This window comes from Hemitrygon akajei, chromosome 1 (genome assembly GCF_048418815.1).
Source record: "Hemitrygon akajei chromosome 1, sHemAka1.3, whole genome shotgun sequence".
In the NCBI taxonomy this organism is placed as follows: domain Eukaryota; kingdom Metazoa; phylum Chordata; class Chondrichthyes; order Myliobatiformes; family Dasyatidae; genus Hemitrygon; species Hemitrygon akajei.
In genome coordinates this window covers 85,956,815-85,980,683 of record NC_133124.1, presented here as the reverse complement: position 1 = coordinate 85,980,683, position 23,869 = coordinate 85,956,815, and the positions used below count along the sequence as shown (strand labels likewise).

Genomic DNA, 23,869 nt, shown 5'->3' with positions numbered 1-23,869 from the left:
CTCCTGTACTCTGGGGCAAAAAATATTACCATCTATTTCTGCCTCTCGGCATTTTAAACAGTTCTATAACATTGTCACTCATTGCCTATGTTTCACACTCTTCAAAGAACTCTAATAAACTGATTAAACATTTCTCATTTACAGAATTATATTAATTTTTCCTGACTACTTTGAGTTTTTATCAGCACCTTGCTATAAACTATTTAATAACAGCTCTAACCTCCTTAGCAGCTGTCTGATCTGCCAAGTGTTTCTAATATTCTCCATATGTTTTGTAAGAAGAGAAACAAATTCAGGCGACTTAATGTCAGGTGTTAAAGATTATGTAAATCTTTGTTATTACACTGCGTCAGGAGAGTGAGAAGAAAACAATGGATCTAATAGGTCCTCTTTACAGGGTTATTGAATGTTTTAACTCAAAAGAGCCAGAAGCGTCTTGGAGAAGGACATGAACTTTCCATTATGGAAGACTAGAACAAAATCAGCATGGTAGTGATCTTCACTACTTTACAGTGCAAGAATCCAGGTTCACTTCCTGCCGCTGTCTGTATGGACTTTGTACATTCTCCGTCATCTCATGATTCTTGTCCCACATTCCAAAGACATACAGGTTAGTAAGTTGTGGGAATGCATACAGGTTGTGGGAATGCTACGTTGTGGGAATGCATACAGGTTGTGGGAATGCATACAGGTGGGAATGCATACAGGTTGTGGGAATGCTACGTTGTGGGAATGCATACAGGTTGTGGGAATGCATACGGTGGGAATGCATACAGGTTGTGGGAATGCATACAGGTTGTGGGAATGCATACAGGTGGGAATGCATACAGGTGGGAATGCATACAGGTTGTGGGAATGCTACGTTGTGGGAATGCTACGTTGGCGTCGGAAGCATGGTGGCACCTGCGGCCTGCTCCCAGTGAATCCTCAAGTCGTCACTTTTATTGTCATTTCGACTATAACTGCTGGTACAGTACATAGTAAAAATGAGACAACGTTTTTCAGGACCATGGTGCTATATGACACAGTACAAAAACTAGACTGAACTACATAAAAAAAACACAGAAAAAAAAATACACTGGACTACAGACCTACCCAGGACTGCATAAAGTGCACAAAACAGTGCAGGCATTACAATAAATAATAAACAAGACAATAGGGCAGTAAGGTGTCAGTCCAGGCTCTGGGTATTGAAGTCGAATTTATTGTCCAGGGAGCAGACATTGGAGAGCAGAATGGATGGGAGGGCCGGCTGGCTGGGGTTTGCCTTTTGCCTGGCACGGATTCCTGCACACCTGCCTCACTTCTGCTTCCTCACACATCGCTTACGACATCTCCATCTCCAGCTACCAGCATCAGGTGAGTCCGAGGATTGTAGGCCCGTTCCCCTCAGCAAGCTGAGGTCACGTAATCTGACCAGCAGATCTTCGTGAAGGTTTGTTTTTGGGCAATCTCTGTATTCTAGTAGTATCTGGCGATGGTAGACAGCCATGTGCCCTAATCAAAAATTGTGTATCAAACTTAAATTAGAAAATTAAGTTAAAGTAACACCAGCTCTGAAAGGCCACTGCTGCCGTGCCACGCCGCCTCATGGGAAATCCCTGACTGTGCTGGTTGTTGATGCAAATTGCGCATTTCACAATGCTTCGATGTACATGTGACAAGTAAAGCTAATCTTTTATTTTTCTTTAGAAGTTATTGGAGACATGATCGGTGGGTGATAAGCCAGGACCAAATGTCATAAAAAGTGGAATGCTGAGCCCAGAGCCAGAAACCCAGAGAACAAACCTAATCAGTTCCTTTAGTTAGAATTTAATCTATGAGACAGCCGTACAGTCATAGAGCACTACAGCACAGGCCCTTTGGCCCATCTACTCCATGCCAAACTGTTAATCTGCATATTTCCATCAACTTCCACCCTCCTATCTATGTACTTAACCAAACCAGTCTTACATGTGGAATTCAAGCCCTCATCCAGCACTTCTACTGGCAGCTCTTCCACACTCTCACCACCCTCTGAGTGAAGAAATTCCTCCTTATGTTTGCCCTTAAACATTTTACCTTTCACCCTAAACCATGACCTCTGTGGTTGTTTGGGTATCTCAGAATCTGGGTGACCTCCTGGGATTTTCATTCACAACAGTCACTAGAGTTTACAGAGAATGGTGTGAAAAACAAAAAAACATCCATTGAGGGTCAGTTCTGTGGGGGAAAGTACCTTGTTAATGAGAGAGATCAAAGGAGATTGGTTAGACTGGTTCAAGCTGACAGAAGGACGATAGTAACTCAAATAACCACACCTTACAATGGCAGTGTGCGTAAGAGCATCTCTGAACATATGACAGGTCAAGCACGTCGAAGGGCTTCAGCAGTGATGGATAAAATTTCTCATGATAATTGCAGAGAATCCCTTTAATGATATCCAGGCTCTTGTACTCTAGTCCTCGTGAAATGAATGCTAACTCCGCATTTGCCTTCCTCACCACCAACTCAGCCTCCAAGTTAACCTTCAGGGAATCCAGTACAAGGACTGACAAGTCCATTTGCACCGCTGATATTTGAATTTTTTTACCCGTTTAGAAAATAATCTACACTATAATTGCTTCTACCAAAGTGTGTGACCATATATTTCCTTACTCTAAATTTCATTTGCCATCAATTCCATCATCGAAATCATTGACATATAACTTGAAAAGAAGCCGTTCCAACACTGACCCTGTGGAATACCACCAGTCACCGGCAGTCATTACCATAAAGGGCCCCCTTTATTCCCACTCTTTGCCTCCTGTCAGTCAGCCAATCTTCTATCCATGGTAGTATCTTTCCTGTAATACCATGGGCTCTTATCTTGGTAAGCAGCCTCAAGTGTGACACTTGTCAAAGTCCTTCTGAAAATCCAAGTACACAACATTCCCTGCTTGTTAAAATCAGAATCAGGTTTCATGTCATTGACTGACAGACAGACATACTTTATTGATCCCAAGGGAAATTGGGTTTCGTTACAGTTGCACCAACCAAGAATAGTGTAGAAATATAGCAATGTAAAACCATAAATAATTAAATAATAATAAGTAAATAATGCCGAGTGGAAATTAGTCCAGGAAGAGCCTATTGGCTCAGGGTGTCTGACACTCTGAGGGAGGAGTTGTAAAGTTTGATGGCCACAGGTAGGAATGACATAAGTTGTGAAATTTGTTGCTTTGTGGCATCAGTGTATTACAATACAATAAAAACTATAAATTACAATACGGAGTATAAATGGAAAAAAATTAAATAAGCAGTGCAAAAAGAGAGAAATAATACTGAGGCAGTGTTCATGAGTTCAATGTCCATTCAGAAATCTGATGGCAGAGGGGAAGAAGCTGTTCCTGAAACATTAAGTGTGTGTCTTCAGGCTCCTGTACCTCCTCCTTGCTTATTTCCTTAATGAATACCAATAGATTTGTCAGGCCAGTCTTCCCCTTAAGAAAACCATGCTGAATTTGCCCCATTTTATTATGTGTCTCCAAGCAGTCCGAAACCTCATTCCTAATAATGGATTCCAACATCTTTCCAACCACTGTAGTCAGGCTAACTGGCCTGTAATTTCTCTCTTTCTGTCTTCCTCCCTTCTTAAAGAATGAAGTGACATTTGCAACTTTCCAGTCCTCTGGAACCATTCCAGAATCTAGTGAATCTTGAAAGATTATTATTAATATCTCCACAATCTCTTCAGCTATCTTTCAGAATCCGGGATGTGGACCAATATATTCCAGGTGATTTATCTACTTTCAGACCTTTCATCTTTCCAACTATACTCTCTTCTGCCCCCTGACACTCTTGAATTTCTGGCATACTGCTAGTGTCTTCCTTAGTGAAGACTAATGCAAAATACTTATTAAGTTCCTCTGCCGTTTCTTTGTCCCGTATTACTACCGCTCCAGCATTATCTTTCAGCTAACATTTCAATTGCCTACGTTACCACTGACTCAACCTTTAGGGAATCCTCTTCTCTTGCAGCCCATTCTTTGCGCCCTGTTACACTTTAACTCACCCCACTGACTGCAATTTTGCCCTATCATCTGCCTGTCCTTCCTTAGAATCTCAGTACACACTACATCTAGTTGTATACCAAATGCCCCATCCTTATCCCCATCATTCTGGTTCCTATCCCCCTGCCAAATTAGCTTAAATCCTCTTCAGCAGCTGCCTGCAAGGATATTGGTCCTCCTCATGTTCAGGTGTAATCCACCCTTTTTGTACAGATCCTACCTTCCCCAGAAGAGATGCCAACAATCCGGAAATCTGAACCCTTCCCCCTGTAGCAGTTCCTCAGCCACTCATTTATTTGTACTGTCTTTCTGTTCCTGTGCTGGCTGGCACATGGCGTTGGGAATCAGGACTGTGTAATTTCTTCTTCCCTCAAGCTGCGAGGCTAATGAATCCCCTACCATCACCAAGGTCTCATCACTATGACAGCGAGTTGTATACTGTACTGTTTACCTGTGCTGTGTACTTGACTACTTGCATTTTGAATTATAATTTATTAATTATAGTATAATATTTTGATTTATGTGCTGTGTGTGATAGATGTTGCATGGGTGCACTGTGGTCTGAAGGAATGTTGTTTCAGTGTGTGTGTGTGTGTGTGTGTGTGTGTGTGTGTGTGTGTGTGTGTGTGTGTGTGTGTGTGTGTGTGTGTGTGTGTGTGTGTGTGTGTGTGTGTGTGTGTGTGTGTGTGTGTGTGTGTATTCACACAATCATTAAACTTGAACTTAATCCAGAGATTCCAAAGATTTTGGGCCGAGACCCTTCATCAGGACTGGAGAAAAAAGATGAGAAGTCACAGTAAGAAGGTGAGAAGAGGGGAGGAGGTAGAAACACCTGCAGCAACTTTATTACCCAGTGAGAGCTGACTTTCCAAGACCAGCCAGGTTGGTTCAGTGATGACGCACATAAGCTGGCTGACATGGCAAATCTTTTAGATGGACCCGACTCAGCCAGTTGAATTTCTTACAAGAATAAGTCTCTCCTGCAGCCCAGTCTTCCCAGTAATTTTCAGTCGAGTTCAAGAGAATGCTGAAACTTGCAGTATGGGACCAGGAGGCTGCCCACTGACTCCTTGACCTGCGCCAAGGGAGAGACTATTCAGTAAAGTTTCACACTCTTGTGGTTGAAACTGGGTAGAATGAGAGATCTCTTATCTGCCTTCCAGTATGTGCTGAGCATGAAGGCCCAGCATGAGATCACAGGGTGTGATCAACAGCACAGCCTGGACGGCCTGACAAACCTGGCCATTCGAATAGAAACCAGGTAGCTGAGTGGTGCAGAGAGAAAATGCCCCAAGCCTCCTACTCATCACTGGTTTTCAGCCCCTCTCTTCTCACCCCGTACACAGTCCACAGAGGAGCTCATACAGGTGGGGCCCTCACCTAACTCCGGAGGAATGAGATTAGTGCAGAAAAATAGGTTTCTACCTGTACTGTGGCTCTCGAGGACACTTCAGGGCATCATGCCCCAAGTGCCCAGTAAAAGAGGAGACCCATCAGTAAGAAGGGGAATTCTGAAGGGTCAATTCTCTCTGCAAACACTATTCCCTAATCAAGTAACGCTCCCATATCATGGGGGTCCCAAACCCTTGAGCTTCTGGCATGGATTGATTCCAGGGCTGCCAGGAACCTCATAGCTATCTCTGAGGCTCAAAGGTGAAGAATTCCCACTCAGCAATTGAGAGAGAATTTTGATATCCATGCTCTGGATGGTCGGCTTCTGGATACTGACGAGATCCACCTTTCCACACTACCCCTCTAACTTGCTCTAGAGAGCAACTGTAAGGTACAGCTTTGCTTCCATGTTCATCTAAACTGCTGCTAGTGCTTGGCCATGCCTGACTATCTCGGCAAAACCCATGGATCGATTGGTCCCTAACGGTGTTCCAAGAGTGGGGACTGGCATGCTCAAGCCCGTGTCAGTGTAACCCCTCCTGAGCCAGCTGCTAGTGTGGACCTGTCTAGTGTTCTAGCTGAATACACTGAACTCCATGAGGTTTTCAGTAAGAAGCAGGCCACCATCCTGCCTCCACAGTGGCCATACGACCCTCCCATTGGCCTCTTTCCTGGTCCTTGTCCTCCTTCTGAAACAGGGACCATGGACGAATACATCAAGGACGCTTCTTTAGGATTTATCCATCCCTCTGACTCACCAGCTGGGGTGGGCTTCTCTTTTTGTGAGCAGGAAAGATGGCAAACTCTGTCCCTGCATTGATTACCAGCCCCTCATTAACATCATGAAAAAGAACTGATATCCTCTTCTTCTTCTTGTCTCTACATTTAAGCATGTCAAGGGGCAACCATAATCTTAAAGATAGATCTGCACCATGCTTGCAACCCGGTTCACATTCGAGAAGGGGACAAGTGGAAGACAACATTCAGCACCCCCACTGGCCATTATGAGTACTTCATGATGCCATTTAGTTCGGTCAACACTCCCGCTGTTTTTCAGACTCCCATCAAAGGGACATGTTGAATCAATCTGCTTTTTGTATTTGTTCCACTCTCACCAGTAACACATCCAGCATGTCTGGAAGATTCTCAGACAGCTCCTTGAGAACAAGGTTTATGCCAAATCAGAGAGGAATGAGTTCCACAAAGAGCAGGTGTCATCCTTGGGCTACATCCTCACCTCTTCCAGTGTTCAAAGGGACCCATGCAAAGTTCAGGCAGTCACCAAGTAACCCAAACCATCTATGGTCAAACAGGTGCAGCACTTCTTGGGGTTTGTAATCTTTTATTGCCACTCTATCAGAAGCTTCAGTCCCATTGCAGCTCCCATAAATACACTCACCAAGAAGGCCTCTGCAGGATTTAGGAAGACAATTGAAGCAGACCAAGATTCAGAGCTAAAGTGGCGCTTCACCACTGCCCTACTACTGTAACATTTAAAGCCATCCAGTCCATTCTTCATCGAGATTGGTGCATCAGATGCTGGCACTGGTGCTCTCCTTTCCCATGCTCTTCAGTAGATAATTGGCTGCATCCCTGTGCTTTTTTTCCCCACACTTGATTCCTGCAGGGTCAGGATCCGAGAACTTCTGGTTGTCATGGAGACACTGGAGACCTGGTAACTGTCTGGAAGAAGCAGAACACTCCTCTCTGGTACAGACGGGTCATAAAAACCTCTCCTACATTTGTGATGTCAAGAGACTCAACTCCTTTCAAGCCTGTTGGTCTTTCTTCTTTACCCGTTTTAATTTAAACCTCACCTACCATCTTAGCAGCTAGAATACCAAGGTTGATTTCTCTCCTTCCGATTTGACATCTCTGAAGACAACTCCAGTCCAGTGCCCATCCTTCCCCACACATGCATTGCTACTCCGGTGATTTGGGGAATAGGAGCAGAACAGTTGGACCCAGGCCCAGGTGGGGACTCCCAATCGGCTGTTTGACCCTGCCACCGTGCACCCCGGAGTGTTGGAGTGGGGTCACTCTTCCTATCTGGTTGGCCACCCAGGGATTCAACACATTTTGGAGTTTCTAAAGAGACAATTTTTGTGATAGTCTATGTTCCAAGATGTAAGATGTCCATCATGTCATCTTTGCCTATGTTACTTATGCCCAGGACAACGTGTCACATCAGAGCCTTGTTAACATAATGTAAGAACATAAGAACTATGAGCAAGAGGAGGCCATCTGGCCCATCGAGCCTGCTTCAACACTCAATAGGATCATGGCTGATGTGGCCATGGGCTCATCTCCACCTACCTGCCTTTTCCCTATAACCTTTCATTCTCCTACTATGCAAAAATCTATCCAGTCTTATCTTAAATATATTTATTGAAGTAGCCTCCACTGCTTCTTTGGGCAGAGAATTCCACAGATTCACCACTCTCTGAGAAGAGCAGTTCCTCCTCATCTCCATCCTAAATCTACTCTCCTGAATGTTGAGGTTATGTCCCCTAGTTCTAGTCTCACCTATGAGTGGAAGTGAGTGGAAAAGAGATGGTTGTTGACTTCAGGAGGGCACAGAGCGACCACTCTCCGCTGAACATTGACTGCTCCTTAGTAGAGATCGTTAAGAGAACCAAATTTCTTGGTGTTCACCTGGTGGAGAATCTCACCTGGTCCCTCAACACCAGCTCCATAGCAAAGAAAGCCCAGCAGTGTCTTTACTTTCTGCGAAGGCTGAGGAAAGTCCATCTCCCCACCCCCATCCTCATCACATTCCACAGAGGTTGTATTGAGAGCATCCTGAGCAGCTGCATCACTGCCTGGTTCAGGAATTGCACCATTTCGGATCGCAAGACCCTGCAGCGGATAGTGAGGTCAGCTGAGAAGATCATCGGGGTCTCTCTTCCCATCATCGCGGACATTTACACTACACGCTGCATCCACAAAGCAAACAGCATTATGAAGGACCCCACGCACCTCTCACACAAACTCTTCTCCGTCCTGCCATCTGGGAAAAGGTACCGAAGCATTCGGGCTCTCGTGACCAGACTACGTAACAGTTTCTTCCCCCAAGCCATCAGACTCGTCAATACCCAAAGCCTGGACTGACACCAACTTATTGCCCTCTGCTGAGTCTATTGTCTTGTGTATTATTTATTGTAATACATGCACTGTTTTGTGCACTTTATGAAGTCCTGGGTAGGTCTGTAGTCTAGTGTAGTTTTTTTTCTGTGTTGTTTTCACGTAGTTCAGTGTAGTTTTTGTACTGTTTCATGTAGCACCATGGTCCTGAAAAACATTGTCTCATTTTTACTGTGTACTGTACCAACAGTTATGGTCAAAATAACAATAAAAGGTGACTTGACTTGACTTGAACTTTCCTGCCTCTATTTTATTTATTCCTTTCATAATTTTATATGTTTCTATAAGATCTCCTCTCATTCTTCTGAATTCCAGTGAGTACAGTCCCAGGTGACTCAATCCCTCCTCATAGTCTAACCCCTTCATCTCTGGAATCAACCTGGTGAACCTCCTCTGCAGCATCTACAAAGCCTGTATATCCCCCTCAAGTAAGGAGACCAGAACTGCACGCAATACTCCAGGTGCACCCTCACCTATACCCTGTACAGTTGCAGCATTACCTTGCTGCTCTTAAATTCAATCCCACTAGCAAGGAAGGCCAACATTCCATTTGCCTTTTTGATAGCCTGCTGCACCTGCAAACCAACCTTTTGGGATTCATGCACAAGCACTCCCAAGTTCCTCTACATAGCAACCTGTTGCAATTTTTTTTTACCATTTAAATAATAATCTACACTTTAATTTTTCCTTCTAAAGTGCATGACCTTGCATTTACCAACATTGTACTCCATCTGCCAGACCCTTGCCCACTCACTTAACCTATCTGTATCTCTCTGCAGACTCTCTGTAACTTCTGTAAAATTTGCTTTTCCACTCAATTTAGTGTCATCAGCAAATTTAGATACACTACACTCTGTGCCCTCTTTCAGATCGTTAATATCATCGTTGCTGGTCTGCTCTGCCCACTGTCCAGGCCATTCCTCCTCAAGTTCCACCTCTGAGTGGATTTCATCACTGGTCTGACCCTATCAGGTGAAAATATTACCACCTGGTACTTGTGGACTGGTTCCCTAAAGCATACCACTTCATTGCTCTCCTCAACCTCCCAGCAACATATGAGACTTCCACCCTCATGGTTCATCATGTGTTCAGGCTGTGTGGTTTCCTTCAGGATATAGTGTCAGATCATGGACCACAGTTCATATCCCATGTTTGGAATGCTTCTTGTTCTCTTTTGGGAGCCTCAGCAAGCCCCTCATCCGATTTCCACCCCCAATCGAACAACCAGACTGAAAGAGTAAATCAGGAGCTGGAGACAACCCTGTGCACCTTTGTCTCTTCCAACTCCACAGTCTGGAGCTTCCAGCTGGTTTGGGCAGAGATCGCTAACAATAACCTCCAGGTGTCCTCCACTGGCATGTCCCCCATTGAATGCCAAAAGGGATTCCAACTACTACTCTTCCCGGACCAAGAGCCTGATAAGGGAGTCCTTGCTGTTGAACAGTGGGTCCATTACTACAAGCACACGTGAAGACAGCTAGGGATTCTCTGTTGTGCATCCAGAAAAAATATCCCCGGCAGACTGATCGGCTTCACCAACATGTGAGGCCTTTTAAACCAGGTGAAAAAATCTAGCTGGCATCCAGCGATCTTCCATTTAGAGTAGAATGCAAGTTGTTTGCATGCTACATGGGAACATTCATAGTGGAGAAGGCTATCTACAGAGCCTCCAGTGGGCTGTGCCGACCATCGTTGGTGAAGATTCACCCATTGTTTCATGGTTCCCAGCTCAAGCTGGTGATATTCCCCCTTTCTCTAGTCATGCACACTGTCCCCCCAACTCCAACTTGATGGATTCTGTTCTGTGCCATGAGTCCTCACATCTCGCTGGGTGAGGGATAGGGTCCTGCACCTTATTGATTAGCAGGGGAGTGGCCCAGAGGAATTTCCTTGGGTTCTGTCTCAACACATCCTGGACAAGTCTCTCATCCAGTTCTTACAACGGGAACAGGCCTCTGGCAATTCAGGAGTTGTGGCTAGGCAGAGGGGCCCAGTCACAACTCTGAACACTGCACTAGAGTCTGAGTGCTCCTGCAGGCAGACAACTGGAAGATGACGGCAATCGCACATGTGAGAATGCACATTCTGACCAATTAGGGTTTCTTTATAATTGTATTTAACCCTCTTCCTTTTGTTTCAGTTTTGTCAAGGCAGATGTTGAGCATGATAGAAGTCCAGGAAAATGAGAGCAGAGAGCAGGCAGGTGTTCAGCTCAACTCCCTGTGCTTCACCGGTCTTCCTCGCCTTCTCACGATCTGCTTTTGAGGAAAGTGCTGAAGTCTTGTGTTCCATGTCGCAAGGATTGAATGGTGAGGCTTGTGATTTTGGACTTATTTGGACTCATCAAATAATATATGATGCCATAGTGGTAGAAAATTCAAATCTGATTGCTTATGATAAATGTGTGTGTGATTATAAAACACAATTTCTATTGGACACTAAGTTCCTCTGACTTCAAAGGACCATAGAGTGTGACTATGCATTGGTGGCAATCTACAGTATGTAGCACTGGCCAATATTCGGATAGTGGTTAGAAGAAATGACTCAAAATGAACCCCGCCCAAATCTTTTGTAGTTTAGCCCACATGATGGAACATGAAAGAATATATAACATAAATGCATTAGTGGAGTTGTACTTCTTACTTCTATATAGTGCACTTTTCCTTTAACGCTTTTTTTGGAAACTCAGACAGCGTGAATATTGTAATGGATCAGATCTTGTGAAAAATAAACCGAGATGAAATGTAGAAAGATTTAGTCATATTACTTCCATTAGCAACTGCAGAAAAATTATTGAGCCAAAGAGTACTGCCTAGAACAAGATATGAACAGTTGGGAATGTTCAGATCGTAATCTCTCAATGTATGCTGACTCACACATTGCTGGCACTGTACTTTTCTCTGCACTCCCCCCCCACCCCCACCTCGTGATCTCTACTGTCCTCTGACTCTTTGATCATGTACTCACCCAGACTCCCTACCACAGTCATGTATCCTTCCTGGGAAATTGTCACCTCTTCCTGGATCCCCTCTTCCTTCCCTCTCCTATCAGGTTCCTTCCTCTCCAGCCCTTTACCTTCCTCCCCGCCACCTTCTTTCAAGATTTTCAAGGTATTCAAGATTGCACCAGTGTACATCTGAGACTCCTTGTGGAGCTGCAGGAAACTGAGATAGATACTTTATTGATCCCAAAGGAAATTACAGTGTCACAGTAGCATTACAAGTGCACAAATATTAGAAGAAAGAATAAAAAATAAGTTACCAGTTTTCCTCTTAAATATATCTCTTTTTTTTGCTAAGTATGCCTGCAGAGAAAGAATCCCAGGGTTGTATGTGCTGACCTGTATGTACTCTGATAATAACTTTTACTTTCAACTTTTATTCTGGCCTTTTTCCCATTTCTTTCCAGTCCTGAAAAAGGGTCTCGGCCCGAAACATTGACTGTTTCCACAGATGCTGAGTTCCTCTAGCATTTTGTGTGTGTTGTGTGATACTTTTTAATCTTGCTTATATTCCTTATCTTTTGTAACTTACATTGCTCATGATTTTCCTTCAGGTCACCCTCAATTGCTGTCTCAGATGTATCCCACGTCTCTGATTCTCTTTACTCTCTTTATGACATTTGACCCCCCCCCCCCCCCCCATTCCCTATCTGTTTATCTCTCTCAAACTTGTTTTCCCTTACTTTCTCTCTGATACTTGACTGGTCACTTAACACAGTTGAACTCTTTTACAAAGTGCTCCATTAGGCATCAAGCACATCTTTCACAGTTTGCTAGTCTGTTGTCATGGTTTCCAGACGTTTTTGTTAAGACCAAAAGTACATGGAGACAAGAATCACTGTCCTATTGAGCCATTCAGAAGAGACGATGGTAAATAAAAGATGAAGGGGTTTTTTTAAAAAAGGGCTGCTCGGTTTTGTTTTGTTGAGATAAGAATAATTTATTCAAGATGGGGGGGGGATTTCATGCAGAATATTTATGGCTGACTGAAATGAAGCTAAAAGAAATTACATGATACACAAATGTTCCCAGAAGAAATGATTAAAGGTTTGAAAGCCTTCCTTCATATTTCACATAGAAAACTGTAAAGTTTGTAGGCAGTACAAGAGCATTAAAGGAAAAGATTACTATCAGAAAACATGCCTCTCTACTCTTTGAGTGGGAGAAAATGTTTTTGTAGTATTTTTACAACATAAGGAGGAATGATTTTCATTATTGTCCAGCCAGACTGCCAGACAGCAGATTGTGGTGCAGATGTTCAAGTTAGGAGGGGAGTGAGCTTGGAATAGAATAACATCCCTTTAAAGTGAAATGCAGTTGATTTAGCAGGCTAATGTTTCCATGCTGACTTCACTGCTGCAGTGCAAATCTGGCTAGCATCTCTTGTTCTCTCAATAGACTTCAAGTCATCTGAAGCTCTTAGACTGCACCATATTTTCAAGGCACAAGGATCATCCAGCATGGAAATAGGCCCTTTGGCCCATCTGGTGCATGCCTGCCAAGATGCCCATCCAAGCTAGTCTCATTTTCCCACATTTGGCCCATAACCTTCTGAACGTTTCCTGTCCACATACCTGTCCAATGGCATTTTACAATTTGGTTATTGTACCTGCCTCAACAACTTCCAATGGCAGCTCATTCCATGTACTGACCACTCCCTGGGAGGCGACACTTTTCCTGGTGAGGTCTCCACTGTAGATTTGGGGACCGCTTTGTCGAGCACCTTCACTCAATCCGTAACATGCATGATATCCCGGTGGCCAACCATTTCAATCCACTTCCCATCAAGTTCCGACATGCCAGTCCTCCACTGGCAGATGAGGCCACTCGCAGGTTGGAGGAGCAACATTTGTGAGTAGCTTGACAGCATGAACATCAATTTCTCTAAATTCTGGTAATTTCTCCCCCTACTCCATTTCTTTTCCATCCCCATACTGGCTCACCTTTACCTATTCTCTTCTTCTCACCTGCCTATTACTCCTCTCTAGTGCCTCTCCTCCTTCCCTTTCTCCAATGGTCCACTCTCCTCTCCTATCAGATTCCTACTTCTTCATCTCTTTAACTTTACCAGCGATCACCTCTCAGCTTTTCAATTCACCATCCCCATCCACTGGGCTTCATCGAATACCTTCTAGGTTGTACTGCTTTCCCTCCCTCACCCCCTTATTCTGGTTTCCTCCTCCTTCCTCTCTAGTCTTGATGAAAGGTCTCAATCAAAATGTCGACCGTTTATTCACCCACCATAGATGCTGTCTGACCTGCTGAGTTCCTCCAGCAGTTTTTGTGTGTTACTCTGAGTGGAAAAGTTGTCTCTTGCTTTCTATTAAATCCCTCCAGTCTCACTTCAGTTCTTGAATCCCCAACCCTGGAGAGAGAGAGTGACTGTGTGTGTTAACCCCATCTATGCTTCTGTGTAATATTATCCCTCATTCTCTCACACTCCAGTGAAAAAATCCACAACTAGTCAACAACATAACCTGGATCATGGTGGACTCAGCCCATTCTGCTATTGTAATATGAACAAAGTCACAGTCCAATAACACTGAAGGGCATTGAAGCTAATGGAATTAGAAGATTTTTATTCAACAAGGACGAGCAGCGGGCATCATATTGAGACGCTTTTGGAGGAAAAAGCCTCTTAATCCAATATTACATGACTTTTTAAAATGCTAAAGATCAAAGGTAACAATTCTAATTACAATGTATCTATAATACTCCCTTTGAATTACATATAGTTCACACATACCTCCTTCTTTGCACCCACACTCCAGACACCCAAAATTAATGTTAATCAGCATTGGCTGGTTTGCAACCAACTCCAGTCGACAGCTCCAGGAAAACTACTGTTCAGGGCTGAATTTTAAATTCAATCTACAATTCATGTCCATGCCAGAGCTTTGGTTGTGGGTGAAGTAAGTATTTGCTATATACCCTAACTGCAGAATATGCACTATCACTATCACTATCCACCTGCTCACACACTGGTTCTCCGCACCCAGGAGCACAATCTCAAAGTCCAAACGCTGACTAGGCTTCAGGCATCCTCATATAGAGAGCCTACCCTCAAAAAGCCTTTGGCGGCTTTGAAGAAATGGTCAAATGGGGGAGGGGGTGAAGCTTTGAATCTTGTCAAAGCTGTGGGCCAATTTAAGGCTGTGCAGAAATATTTACAAACTATTCAGCATGGTAAATAACAAAAAGTAATTAAATTGCAAAAGAAATGTAAATTTAATAAGAAACATACAAAGTCACTCAACACGTGAAACTGAAATAAGTTAATTTGCACATCTTAAGGACTGGAGCTCCTATGAAGATCAATGGGATCATTGACACGTGTAACTGGTTGGGGAGTTGAAATCTATTTTGAAAGCAGAAAGACGTTCAATGGCAAAATTTTCTCTGAGAAGTTGTAAACTTATTAATTAGTTTTGTCCCTCTCAAAACTAATCAATAAGCTTCAAGACCTTAACCTCACTACCTCCTTGTGCAATTGGATCTTCAATTTCCTCACTTGCAAATCCCGGACAGTTTGAATTGGCAACATCTCCTCCACAATTTCCATCAGCACAGGTGCACAACAAGTCTGCGTCTGTATCCCCCACTCTACTTGCTTTACACTGATGGCTGTGTGGTTAAGTACAGCTCCAATGCCATTTTTAAGCTTGCTGCCATTGGTTGAATCAAGGGTGGTAACAAATCAGCATATAGGAAGGAGAATGATAAGCTGGTTGAGTGGTGCCACAACATCTTGTCACCCAATGTCAACAAGACGAAGGAGTTGATTATTGACTTCAGGGGGAGAAAACCAGAGGTCCAAGAGCAAGTCCTCATCAGGGCATCAGAGGTGACAACTTTAAATTCTTTGGTGTTATCATTTCAACAGACCTGTCCTGGGCCCAGCATTGAAGAAAGCATTGCAGTGCCTATACTTCCTTAGAAGTTTGCGAAGATTTGGCATGAAATCTAAATCTTACACAGACTTTTATAGATGTGTAGTGGAGAGTATATTGACTGGTAACATCATGACCTGGTATGGAAACACCAACGTCCTTGACTGGAAAATCCTACAACTAGTGAATATGGCTAGTCCATCCCACCATTGAATACATATACACAAAGCAACGCCACAGGAAAGCAGCATTCATTACCAGGGAAGCCCACCACTCAGTTCACTCTATCTTCTCACTGCTGCCATCAGGAAGAAGGTACTCACACCACTAAGTTCAGAAACAGTTATTATCCTTCAACCATCAGGTTCTTGAATCAGTGGGATAACTTCATTCAGCTTCCATCATTTCACTGTTCCTATAACCTATGGACTCACTTTCAACAACTCTTTATCTCATGCCCTTGATATTTATTGCTTACTTATTTATTATTATTATTTCATTTTTTGTACTGCACAGTTTGTTGTCTTTTGCATTTTGGTTGTTTGTCCATCCCTTTTGGTGTGGACTTTCATTGATTCTATTCTAGTTCTTGGATTTATTGAGCATTCTTGCAAGAAAACAATTCTCAGGGTTGTACACGTTGACATCTACTGTATGTACCGTTTTCTTTGAACCTTGAACTGTTAGCTTCCACAACTATTCTCTCCTTAAGTTTATTGCCTAGTAGATAAAAAGAATGTTATTGACCATATCTAACTGTCTTTCAAAGAGAAAAAAGGTGTCACATCTGGTACCCTAGATAATCCATGTAGTATGAGATTTTATTTCTTTATATTTCTTTCAAAGGACCAGATGGCCTCCCTAAACAACAAGATACCAGTGTAAAAGACTGCCACAGAACTCTGCAGAATGCTATAAGAGGTTCCAACCATTATGCCATGTGTAGATCTGCTCACCACATTTCAAAGAATGTGAAGGCTTTGGAGAGGGTGAAGAAGAGGTTCTCCAGGGTATTGTCTGGATTAGAGACTGCTAGTTATAAGGTGAAGTTGAATAAACTTTAATTCATTTTGCTGGAGCATCAGAGATTGGAAACTGCCTGACAGAAGTACATAAAATAAAGAAAGACAAAGATAGAGTAAATAGAATCTTGTTCCCAAGATGGAAATATCAAATACTAGAGAGTATAGATTTAAAATGGGAGGGAAGAAGTTTAAAGGAGATTTACAAGGAAAGTTTATAACTTATAGAGTTATAAGTGCCTAGAACACACTGCCAGGAAGTAGTGGAAGCAGATGCAATAGCAATGTTTAGGAGGCGTTTGCACCTGCACATGGGCAAGCACGGAATGGAGGTATTATAAATCATATGCAGACACATGAAATTAGTTTAAATTGGCATTGTGTTTGGCACAAACATCATGGCCAAAATGTTGTTCTTGTGTCGGTCTGTTCTATGTTCTGTGTTCCATTTTTACAGCTGGCAACGCTTTCCCAGAGTGACATGTGCAACACAGGATGAGGTGCATTCTTGCACTGAGTAGGAGATTAACTTGATCTTTAGCAGAGCCAGTAATCTTGTTGCAAAAGGCATGGACCTGAGGCTGAAAAGAGTTATAAGAACTGCAGCCATATCAGCATTTGACCTGAAGTGGAAAGTACACACAAGTACATTTGGATGCCTGGTAATGAGCAGCTAGCCTTTACAAAGAACAAAGGATTTCACTCCCTTATGTCAGCCTAGGTTATGATCACCAGCAATAGTTTACCTCTAAGCAATTCCAATCTTCCTACATTCTTCATCAGGAGCAATGTTCCCTGGACTTGTTGCCTAGAGACAAGGGATATCCTCCCTAGCCCATGCAGTTAATTCTCCAAGTACACTAGTGGAGATCTAAATCAGCTGCAGACATAACTCAAGTACTGAGCAATCCTGAACTGGCTTTGTCGTGTCCAAAATAGTATTGAAGGATGGATGCAACTGGCTACCAAGATGGCATTGATAGCCCAATAGTAGATTGGTTTCTTCCCAACCAATCTACTACAGTATTGGCAGTGGGAGGAAAATAAAACCAATGAGCTGGAAGCTCCAGGAGGATCACCTGCAACAGTGAGCCACAGTGGATGCATTACGTCAAGATTTCACTTTCCAATGCTTTTCTCAAATGACTCCAGCCCCACCCCCGACTATCAGAGTCATGAAGTAATTTTTGCCCCAATTGGTCCATGCCAACCATAGTTTTCCCCTTACTAATCCCAGTTGCCAGTGTTTGGCCCATAACCCTTCAAGCCCCTTCCCTCCATGTATCAATCCAAATATCTCTTAAATAATGCCATTGTACCCACCTTCACCATTTCCTCTGGCAGCTCATTCACTACTCTCCCCTCTGTGCAAAGAAATTATCTCTCCCATCTCTTTTAAATTTGTCCCCTCTTATCTTGTATTAGTGGCCCCTAGTTTTGTTCTTCCAACACTGGGGAAAAGACTATGACCATCCACTTCACAGTTCATGATATTATAGCTTTCTATGAGCCTCTCATTCTCCTGCACGGCAAGGAATAAAGATCAAATGTGGCTAACCTAATCCTATAACTTAGGCCCTCTAGTCCAGGCAGTATCCTCATAAATCTCTTCTGTACCCTCTGCTTACCAAGTTTTTTGCTATAATAGTGTGAGCAAAACTGTACACAATAATCCAAGAGCAGCCTCACTAATGGTTTGTATAACTGCAAGATAATATCCCTACTCCTAAACGATGTCCTGACAGATGAAGGCCAGCACGATAAATGTCTTTCTCACCACCCTGTCTACTTGCATGGCCACATTCACTTGTATTCCTAGTTCTGTCTGTTCCACAGCACTCATCAGTGCCCTGCATTCACCGCAGAAGTCTTACCCTGAATTGACTGTCTAAAAAGCATCGTGACACTTATCTAAATCCAGTTGTCATTTTTTTAGTTCTTCTCCCTAACTGAACAAGATCTACTTATAACCTGCTTCACTATGAACAAGCCTCCATAATTTAGTATTATCAGCAAACTTGCAAATCATGCCAGGCTTATTTATAGCTAAATCATTTTGCATTAATAATGAATAACAAAGCTCCCAACACTAACCCCTGGGGCATTCCACTAGTCATAGGCCTGCAGTAGGAGGGTTGACTTTCACCCATCACTCTCTGCTTCCTATCACTGAACCAACTCTGAATCTACCTTGCTAGCACCCCTGAATCCCATGGGCCCTAATCTTCCAGATCAGCCTGCTATGTGGGACTTTGTCGAAGGCCTTACTAAAGACAAAACTGAGAACCCCCTAACTTCATCTATCCTATTAGTTACCTCTTCAAAAAAAACCTCCAAAAAACTTATCAGACCCACATGCAAAAAGCATGCTGACTATTCCGAATCAAGCGCTGATCAAATGATGGTAGATCTTGTCCCTCAGAATTCCCTCCAGTGACTTCCCAATAAATGAAGTCAGCGTCACTGGTCTGTGCTTGATACTTGTCTTGAACAATGGAACATTAGCCACCCTCCTGTGTTCCGGTATGTCATCAGAAAATGTCTTTACAAGGGTCTCCATTTCTTCCCTGGCTCCCCATAAGGTCTAGGGGCGCACTTTGTCCAGCTTTGAGGATTTGCATACCTCAATGCACTTCAAGGCTGCAAATACACCCTTCTCATAGTATGCATGTGGTCTAAGACTTGCAACACTGTGCATCATAGGAAGTCATTCCTGCCTGTGGCCATCAAACTTTACAACTCCTCCCTCGGAGTGTCAGACACCCTGAGCCAATAGGCTGGTCCTGGACTAATTTCCACTTGGCATTACTTACTTATTATTATTTAATTATTTATGGTTTTATATTGCTATATTTCTACACTATTCTTGGTTGGTGCGATTGAAAAGAAACCCAATTTCCCCCGGGATCAATAAAGTATGTCTGTCTGTCTGTCTGTCTGTCTGACTTCACTATTTATTGCCCTCACTTCTTTGGCATCCATGACATTCTCCTGGTCTCTGATTACTGTGATTATTTGGGCCAGCACTACCATACACTTCATTCAATACATGCCACCTGGTTAGTTTGGGATCTGTTGGACTGGCTGCATATTACTGTATCACAAAGGTACTTCAGAAAATGCTGCAGAAGCTGAAGCAATTCAGACAGTGCCTGTAAAGGGAGAAACAGAGATAACATTTCAGGCCAGTGCCCTTCATCAGAACTACATAAAAACATAGAAAACCTACAGCACAATACAGGCCCTTCAGCCCACAAAGCTGTGCTGAACATGTCCTTACCTCAGAACTACCTAGGCTTACCCATAGCCCTCTATTTTTCTAAGCTCCATATACCTGTCCAGGAGTCTCTTAAAAGACCCTATCATTTCCACCTCCACCACCGCCCCGCGGCAGCCCATTCCACGCACTCACCACTCTCTGCGTAAAAAAACTTACCCTGACGTCTCCTCTGTACCTACTGCTGAGCACCTTAAAACTGTGCCCTCTCGTGATAGCCGTCTCAGTCCTCGGAAAAAGCCTTTGACTATTCATATGTTTGAATCACTAACTTTCTTATTAACAGAGCAATTAAACATTTAGAATTTCTTATGTTTTACTTCTGGTTTCTGTCATCTGTAATGTTCTGTTTTTCAAGTTCAGACATCCCACCCAAAATGCCACCACAGCAGATATAGTTTTCCATGGACGTGGACTAAATGGGCAGAAGGACATTTCTATGCTACAGTGTTCTACGACTCCATTCCTCTATACTAGTTCAGGGAATTGGGGGGGGGGGGGGAGTTGATTTGTCTCTTTGGAAGTCTCACTCATTTTCACATAAAGACATACAAGACCATAAGATCATAAGACCACATGACCATAAGACTTAGAGGCAGCATCAGCCCACTTGGCCCATCGAGCCTGCTCTGCCATTTCATCACGGCTGATTCATTATCCCTCTCGATCCCATTCTCCACCTTCTCCCTGTAATCTTTGAATGCCCTGACTAATCAAGAACCTATCAACCTTTACTTTAAATATACCCAATGAATTGGTCTCCACAGCCACCTGTGGCAATGACTTCCACAGTTTTGACACTCTCTGGCTTAAAAAAATCCTCATCTCTGTTCAAAATAGATATTCCTCTATTCTGAGGCTGTTCCCTCAGGTCCAAGACTCAGCTACTATAGGAAACACCCTCTCTATATCCACTTTATTTAGGATTTTCAATATTCTCCCCTGATTCTTCTAAACTTCAGTGAGTACAGGCCCAGTGCTTTCAAATGTTGAACCCTTTCATTCCCAGAATTATTATCATGAACTTCCTCTGGGCCCTCTCCAATGCCCACACATCTTTCCTTAGATAATGGGCTCAAAACTGCTCACAATACTCCAAATGCAGTATAAAGCCTCAGCATTACATCATTGCTTTTATCATAAAAATTATAAAAATCTACAGCACATTACAGGCCCTTTGGCCCACAATGTTGTGCCGACCATGTAGCATACTCTAGAAAATGTCTAGAATCTCCGTATTGCATAGCCCTCTTTTTTCTAAGCTTCAAGTGCCTATTTAAGAGTCTCTTAAAAGACCTTATTGTATCCACCCCTACCACCTTCACTGGCACTGCATTCCATGCACCCACCACTCTCTGTGTAAAAAACTTACCTCTGACATCCCCCTCGTACCTACTTCTAAGCACCTTAAACTCTATTCTAGTTCTCTTGAAATAAATGCTAACATTGTATTTGCCTTCTTTACCACCAATTCAACCTTCAAGTTAACTTTTAAGAAATCCTACCTGAGACTCCCAAGTCCCTTTGTACTTCTGATTTCTGAGATTTCTCCCTGTTTAGAAAATAGTCTATGCGTTTATTCTTTCTACCAATGTGCATGATCATATACTTCCCTACACTATATTCCATCTGCCAATTCTTTGCCCATTCTCGCAATCTGTTTAAATCCTTCTGCGGACTCCTTGCTTTCTCAACTCTATCTTATCCTCTACCTATCTTTGTATCATCCGCAAACTTGGCCACAAAGCCATCAATTCCACCATCCAAATCATCGACATATAACCTGAAAAGAGGCTGGCCCAACACTGACTCCTGCGGAAAACCACGAGACCCTGGCTGCCACCCAGAAAAAGCCCCGTTAATTCCCACTCTTTAGAACAGAGAAAATTCAACCGTACAGCACAGGAACAGTTCCTTTTGCCAACAATGTTGTTCCAAGCTTATTAAATTAAGTGCCTAACTGAGCTAATGATTTCTGCCTACATAATGTCCATATCTCTCTCTTCCCAGCACGTACAGTAAAGAGCCTCTTAAACACCTTGAATTTGCTTCCACTGCCATTCCTGGCAGAATATTCCACACACATTATGTTTGTTCTCCTTCCCAATGCAATACTGACAGAGTGAACTGCGTATTTATCATACACCTGGGTAGGAGTGAATTCAAACATTTCTTCTCATTGAAGCTATATTAAACTAGTAAATAACACAACAATAAATACAATGACAAATGCAAATCAATGGAAAGACATAAAGGTAGAAGTGCAATCTGGAGTAGTGGAAAAGAACATGCTAAAGTGACACTAACTTAAGAGTAGAATTACAGTTTGAGAATCTCTCAGCACCACCAGGAAGAGGACGTGAAAGAGGTGATTGGTTCAGAAGATGGATGGTGATGAAGCTGATTTTGACTCTGGTTGCCTGTACATTCAACTCATGTATCTCCTCCTATCAGGTAGCAGAGAGAAATGGGAATGATCAGCATGGTAGTCATCCCTGACAATTACTGTAGGTCTTCCTGATGCAACTAAAATAATCATTGGAATAGGAGCATAGTATGCTCCTATACTGTTCCAGAATGCATAATGCATAATATGCAGACCCATAATTATTCTGACATTCTATTTATTAAATCAGTTCAAAGCTAATCTGTACCTAATCTAGACGTAGCTTGGCACCTTTTCCCAACAACAATCTGTCAACCCCAATTTCCCACGTCCTTTTGCAGGAATAATATTCTAGGTTGTAAAGAATGCTTTTGGCATATTGGCCTTCAGAAATCAAATTATTGAGTACAGGAGCAGGGACATTATATTAAAGTTTTATAAGATGTAGCTGAGGCCTAATTTAGAGGATTGTGTGCAGTTCTGCTCACCTACCTGAAAGAAAGATATTAATAAGATTGAAAGGGTACAGAGAAAATTTACGAGGATGTTGTCGGGATGTGAGTACCTGAGTTATAGTGAAATGTTGAATAGGTTAGGATGTTTTACTCCGAAGCATAGGAGAATGAGGGGAGATTTAACTGAAGTATATGAAATTATGAAGGGTATAGTTATGGTAAATGCAAGCAAGCTTTTTGTACTGAGGTTGGGTGAGAATGGAACTAGAAGTCATAGGTTAAGGATAAAAGGTGAAATATTTAAAGGGCATACTGGGGGAACTTCTTCAGTCAGAGGGTTGTGACAGTGTGGAATGAGTTGCCAGCAAAATGATAGATGCGGGTTTGATTTCACTATTTAAGAGAAATTTGGATGAATACATGGATAGGAGGAGTTTGAACTGTTATGTACCCCTAGGGTTCATTTTTTTCTGTGGACTGTCACTTTAAGATGCCGAGAGAATGGGACTGACTTTTGGACACTATTTGAGCTGCTCGGGAGAGGGAGAGAAAGAGAGGGAGAGGGAGAATGAGGGAGAGAGAGAGAGAGAGAGAGATGGAGTTATTTGATAGACAATCAATGTTATGGTTTTCTGCAGCTTGTTTTGAATATACTAGGACACAGAGACACACAGTTCAGAGTCAAGATGGATTCGGTCAATGAAAGACACCAGTGAGTCAGTCGCTGGTTTAAACTTTCAGTAGCCCAAAAAGGGGTGAGTTAAGATTGATCCTGAGTATTGATAAATGACTCTCACAAGCTACTGCAACTAGAAGAAGGTTTGCAGGGAAGAGAGGAGAGGAGAGGAAGGTTTGAAATAGAAGAAACCTAGTGACAAAGAGATCACTGTTTGGACTCTCTCTCTAAGTAGCCTGTGAGGGTGAGTTTGTTTCCATTTGGCTACGAAAGTGTAATTATCACGTAGTTAATCCACAGGAATGGGCTCTCTGGTGAGGGGAAAACCTTTGTGAATACCACGTGTGTGTTTACCCTTTGTCTGGGTGTGGTAGTTCACTGAAGAAAGGCACCCCTGTGGCAAATCACTGTTGGAGTTATTTTGTATGTCATGGAACTGGATAAATGTCTATCACGTTGTGCGTGATTGGGGTAACCTTGTGGAATCTACTGGTGTTGACCCTTGCCTGGGTGGTGGTTCCCTTGAAGATGGTCCCCTTTGTGATAAGCTACTGTTGGTGATAATCCATACGTGGATTCTGTTTGTGTATCCTGT

General features: G+C 42.9%; 1 long non-coding RNA gene across 1 annotated transcript in view; it reads left to right on the top strand.

Annotated features, from left to right (window-relative positions):
• The first annotated feature begins 512 nt into the window (after nt 1-512).
• The window catches only part of LOC140731995 (uncharacterized), a 73,013-nt gene continuing 49,656 nt past the window's right edge, over nt 513-23,869 (top strand). The window contains exons 1-2 of the long non-coding RNA XR_012099961.1: nt 513-610; nt 10,708-10,876. This is a non-coding gene — a long non-coding RNA (uncharacterized lncRNA). The remainder of the gene's footprint in view (nt 611-10,707; nt 10,877-23,869) is intronic.